The 5,831-nt window shown below is 39.0% G+C and overlaps 1 long non-coding RNA gene across 1 annotated transcript; it reads right to left on the minus strand.

Annotated features, from left to right (window-relative positions):
- Positions 1–2,923: 2,923 nt before the first annotated feature.
- LOC306964532 lies at positions 2,924–3,310 on the minus strand. The gene is made up of 3 exons (XR_013792980.1): positions 3,283–3,310; positions 3,069–3,209; positions 2,924–2,956 (listed from the first exon to the last, which is right to left on the minus strand). It is a non-coding gene; the product is annotated as an uncharacterized lncRNA (long non-coding RNA).
- Positions 3,311–5,831: the final 2,521 nt, after the last annotated feature.

A 5,831-nucleotide genomic window follows, 5' to 3' on the forward strand; every position in this document is an offset into this window, starting at 1 on the left:
CTGCATTATGTAACTGAGCGAAGAAAACGACAAGGCCGAGCAACGAATCAAAAGTTAAACTGCAGCAAAATAGTAACACACAAAGTTCATGTTCGAAGGAGGGAAACTGTTTTGAGAAAAGCCTCTCGATGTCAGCCAGCGGAAACACTCCGGCACTTTGATCACGACCAACTGTGGCTCTCGATTGAAGAGCTCACACAGAACAGCAGCATCCAAAATGGAGTTTCAAATACTGTCTTCAAGATAGCTCTGAACAATATCCACAACATGTGAACACAGGAACACACAAGTACACACACACAGGTACACACAGGTACACACAGGGACACGGTGTGGTGAGGCAGATGTGAGGCGGAGCGTGGGAGCACTTCACTTACACTACACGTCAAACACTAGTTTATTAAACCTGCTAGTGGTGGGTGGGTGGGTGGGATGTGTGAAAATTTACTGTAACTAAAAAAATATGCAAAAAATTAATTCAAACAAATGCTCCATACATTCCAAGAACAAATCACAAAAGCTCTGAAAGCATGTGCAATATATCATGAAATACATCAAAATGTATCATCTATAGGTAAGAAGAGTAATGTTACTTTCAAATAATTTCACTCAAGTACAAGTAAAAAAGTAGAAAATGAGTAACTGTTTGAGCGAAAAAGTCTGATGTATTGTAATATTTACACAGAAAATTCCATGAAAATACAGAAAAACAAAATAATTCTACAGAACAAGGAGCACGAGATGATCTACATCTATTTTATCGATCAAAATGAAGTATTCGCCATTTAAATATTTACTCACACTGGAACTTAGTTTGTGTGTGTAAATGAATAGTGTTATATAGGTAAGTTTTTAAGATAAAATTGAAAATGTTAATGTAGTGTAGAAAGGCCCAACCAGGGTCCAGTTGAAAATTAGCACGAGCTATAAACTCTTTTTGCATCGCATCAGTAACAAGCTTGTTTTGTACTATGTTGACTTGCAATGTCCCTGTCAAATAAATAAATAAATAAATAAAAACAAGTAACAATTATTTTTTCACGCAAGAGTAGATACTTCATTATAATTTATTCAACTAGATATAGTTTATTATTTATCTACCAGGCTTATATGTGTAATGTTTCAAGTTGCACGATTGGAACCAAAAAGAAAATCTTAGTTTGTGAACCGCTTCACTAACAATGGCAATAAAAACAATTCTGATGATAAAAATACTGTAAGAAGTACAATTTCTTCAAAAAGTTACTCTAGTAATTGTAAGTATGTAAATGTTCTGAGTACTACCCGCCTCTGACGATGGTGATATATCAGGTCGATGCACACCCCTAATAACTACGTTTGTTCAGCCATGGCCTGTATAATGGACATGTTGTTTTGTAAAGGCTTGAACATGTTGAGGAGGATTGCTGAGGATGATGTCATGAAAAGGAAATGCAGAGGAGAGGGTTCATATGAAAAAGATGACACAACCAATCATCTGTAACGGACCTCACTCAAGTGCTATTCCAAAACAAACTTCAAGGAACTTTCCTCCCAGATCCTTAGACCTTTGTTATGTTATATGTTATTCGAATAATAGACAGAGCCGTTTTGACACTTTATTTCCACTGCACAGTATTTACAAAGTGCTCACTTCTAGGAAACCTGCCACAACATCAGACTTGTGTATTTATAACATTTCCATTGAGATGTGCTTGGTAAGATACCAGATGTTTCCACAGCTGTATGACTGACAAGTCATACACTACAGGCCATAGCTCTACAGTGCATAGTAGCAGGCATTTTCACGGTTGACAATAGTCAAAAAGTTATTGCGGAAATGAGGCTTTCTCGAGTCAAGTGCGGTTTTAACCTCTTCATATATCTGAAACATCTCGTCTCTGTTTCCTTCATGAATCATGTTCAATTTCACTGAGAGCCAAGTCTGCAGCACAGACCTGACAAGCACTAGACATTGGACCGCAAACCAATGGACAGTATTACGAGTCTAAAATAAATAAAGTCCAACAAACTTTTAGTTTGCTGAGGGAGAACAGTTTGTGCCAACAAGCCTCACAATTGGATTGGATATTGAGTAGAAAATACAATACATTCCCCATATATACACGCTGAACCTTGTCTTTACAAAAAAAGCAAATATATACAGTAATACATGTTGAGCTTGTCCTTACTTTCTCAAAGATCAATAACTGTCATCAACATTATTTCACTACAGAGGGTTAATTAAAATGCAAACAAAACCATATTCAACAAAACAATGTTCTTTTCCTTTTTGTTGTGAGAAATGTAACAGCAATGCCCCAACTGTTTGCCGCAAAAAACGACAACTACCATCCGACATACCCAAATATAAAGGCATACAAAGTACAATGTCCATGTACAGTACAGGCACCCTTGACCATCCTTCTAACGTCGCCTTTAGTTCATACAGTATGGTGTTACGGAGCGCTTGTCCCAGGGCAGGGAGGTGTCTGCCTTTATCCTGTCCTGTTGATGACCGGGTTGATGCCCGCGTACTCGTCATGGGAGCGGGTGTGGGGGTTTAGTGCCTGGAAATGCAAAACACAAATGACTAGTAAAGCTCTTCCCGATACAAAGTACTGTGAGTAACTGAGTCTCATGTTCATAGAGACAGGTGCATTTCTGAATTTGCAGTTTTCTGTGTTTGGTGGATATTTGGTGCAAACATCGGTTTAATTCTGTGTCACGGAAAATGCCGGGAATGTGAATCCAATGAATCTGAGTGGTTTTGAGGGTGTGCACTTGGATCATTCTTAACAGAACCCTCTGTTATGAAGTGAGTGTTAAAACAAATATAAAACAGATTTCCAAACCCGACAATGACACTCCTTTGGCTTCAATGCTATGCTGTGACATCATCTGCATATCGCCAATACAGAGACTGAAAAAAAACCTACCTCATAAGTCATTGGTATGTCTTCTCTTGGGCGAGTAGCTTTGACAAAACAAGAAAAAAAAAACACCTCATGTTAGAAGCACATCGGAACAGTATGACCAGCAAACGAATCAATAGAATAAAATGGTGAGAGATCAGCCTCGGTGCTTACGGTTAGGCGTCTTTTGCGGCCCTCCTGAGGTCTTCTTGGAGCATTTGTAGACTATGATCATTAACACAGTTGTACCGATCACATCTGCAACAATGACCACAGCAAACAACAAGGCGTCCAGCTCGAAACAGCTTCCACAAGCTACAAACGAAGAGAAAACGTGATTTAAAGAGGGCACGTTGGCAACTTAGAGGCATTCTTTGATGGCACTCACTTTTTCCTTGGATGTAAAAGTGATATTTCCCGTCGCTACTTTCTGGGTAATTGCAGTTGTACTGGTCCTTGCTTCCCTTGTAGTCGTATTTATATTTCGTTGTTGCACCATTCTGTCCATTAATGTTGTCATTTTTGCTGCCCTTAAACCATTCTCCTTTCACAGGACATGTCAGTGTGACTTTGTCCATCCAGATTGACGCATCACCTTTATAAACAAAAGAACATAGAGTAGAATTAGAAAAGGAGTATGCAATAATGTGCAGCGGCAAAGCAGTAAAACATAAAACATCGAGAGAGCAAATTACTCAAAGGTTAAGTAAATTTCAAACAAAAAAAAGGCCATGTATGCAATGATGTATGACTTATGATGAGAAACATGTAATCTGAACAACATGTAACCACATTTTGAGTAAAAATAATTAGCTTGTATAAGTTGCATTTAGAAGTTGCAGTGTGTGTACATTGTTGCATCATTGTATAAACAGTACTTTCGTTTATGATTCTAGATAAGATTTAGGCAAACTTTACCTTCAGCTTCAACAGTTGCTGGGATGAGCAGGGTGAAAGCGAGGACGGCCAGGCAAAACATGTTCTTTGGTTTAAGATATTCCGCACAATAAGTCCATAAAGCTGAGCGTGTGAGTTGCGAGCCGCAGTTTGTTCGGTCTCGTGTCTGAGTGTCTTTGTGTGTGACGCTCTCAACATGGTGCACCACACACAGGAAGTCGAGCCCTTCATTATGAATTCACTTTATCAAACCACTGTATCAAGTACCAACTTACATTTCTTTGCCACAGTGGAACATAATCATCACTATATTACAAATGGAAAAAAAAAAGACTATTATGCTTTATAGGGAAAGAGGTAATAGCAATAAGAGGCTCTCAGGCTAATTTCTTTGTTGATTTGGCACTCATCTTCAGAGATAGTACTTTTCTACAGCAATTTTCATTATTCCATAATTGCACCCGTGTGAATGTTTCTTTGAACCTTCACAACACGAGGCCCTCAATAAAAAAAAAGGTTTGGACGCCCCTGGTTTAAATCCTGTTCCCCACTTTTTCGAGTAATGTATTTAAGTCTGTGTTTTTTCCCCCCTGATTTAGTCATGATTCAGTGGTTGGATCTTGATCTAGGCCTGGTGGTACTTGGGAAGTGAAATATTTGATGAGTTGGTACTTGTGAGTGTGAAAAGTTTGAGAACCACTGGTATAGAGATTAAACATGGGAGAAGCTGCTCCAATGCAAGAAGTATCTGGTTCCTTGAATCAGGCAAATCAACTCCATCCAAGTGCTTCTCTGCCCCCTGGCGATTCAAAAGAGTAACTCCTGCTTAGATTGATGGATTTAGATTGAAGTTGCTCCTGAAAAAAAACTTGATGACTTATGACCGCGCGTATTAGCCTCAATTAGAGAAACTGCAGTCAAAACTATAATGTATTTCGATTTTTTTATTTGTTTGATGGGGTCAATGCACATTAATGAACATCTGCATCGAAACAAAAACAGACGTAAACATGCCGGATTATAGCCACAAGGTTAATTTACATCCGTTGTCCCTTATAGGCAGATGACAGAAATACAGAAATTATAACAAACAATGTGACAGAAATGAAAAAGTACAAGAAAAGTAAAACAAGAGTCACTTAATGGTCACAAGACTGGTTTGCTTTAAAGGTGCATTATGCAACTTTTTATGTGGAGAAAAAAAAAGATATATGATGATATTTGTGCGTATTTGACCTTGTAGTGACCAGGCGCCTTCACTTTAGATCAAAGCAATCTCTACAATGCTGCGGGATCAATTGTTTTATAGGTTTTCTGGTGAGAGGGTCGTCAGCAGTGAAAACCTTCCAAACAATGGATCATGGAGCGTCCAGGAGACCACTGTGATGGAAAATAAAGGTGCAATGCTGACCACTCATACAGCCGCCTGGTCACTAAAAGGTCAAATACGCACAAATATCAACTTTTTTCCACATAAAAAGCTGCATAATGTACCTTTAAGCCACATTTTGAGTATGGTTTTAAATATAGGAAATGTGGGACATTCCCTGACAGTGAGGGGGAGTCTGTTCCATAACTTACAGTTATAATGATAAGGGTAAATTGGAGTGACAAATGCGTTTTTTCCCCTTGTTGAAAGGATTTTATCTCTAATATGATTACTGTTATGAGTTTAAATTACATAAACACATTGTGCATCTTTTTCATGTGCAGTGGAAGTTTGTGTGTGCGCAGTAATCTGTTCACTTGTTGCTTTGTCCTAGCGCAACCCACCATGTATTTCGGCTGGAGACATGCCTTGAAACCCACTTGTGGCTCAAAGTCAAAGTGCTGTTGAATATTTTCCGTTTTCACAACCTCTCTCCTTATAATGCGTTATTATATTCAATCGACTCGTTCCATAATGTTCCATGACGACACACGAAAGCCCGTGCGTCATGGCGCTGGCATGACACGCCGCTGGTTCATGCGTGTGCGCGAGGAGGCGAACCGGTTTTTGACGAGCGCCAAATCACCGCAAAGATGATGAGCGTTTATTGG

Source organism: Gobius niger, assembly GCF_951799975.1.
Source record: "Gobius niger genome assembly, chromosome: 1".
NCBI classification, from domain to species: domain Eukaryota; kingdom Metazoa; phylum Chordata; class Actinopteri; order Gobiiformes; family Gobiidae; genus Gobius; species Gobius niger.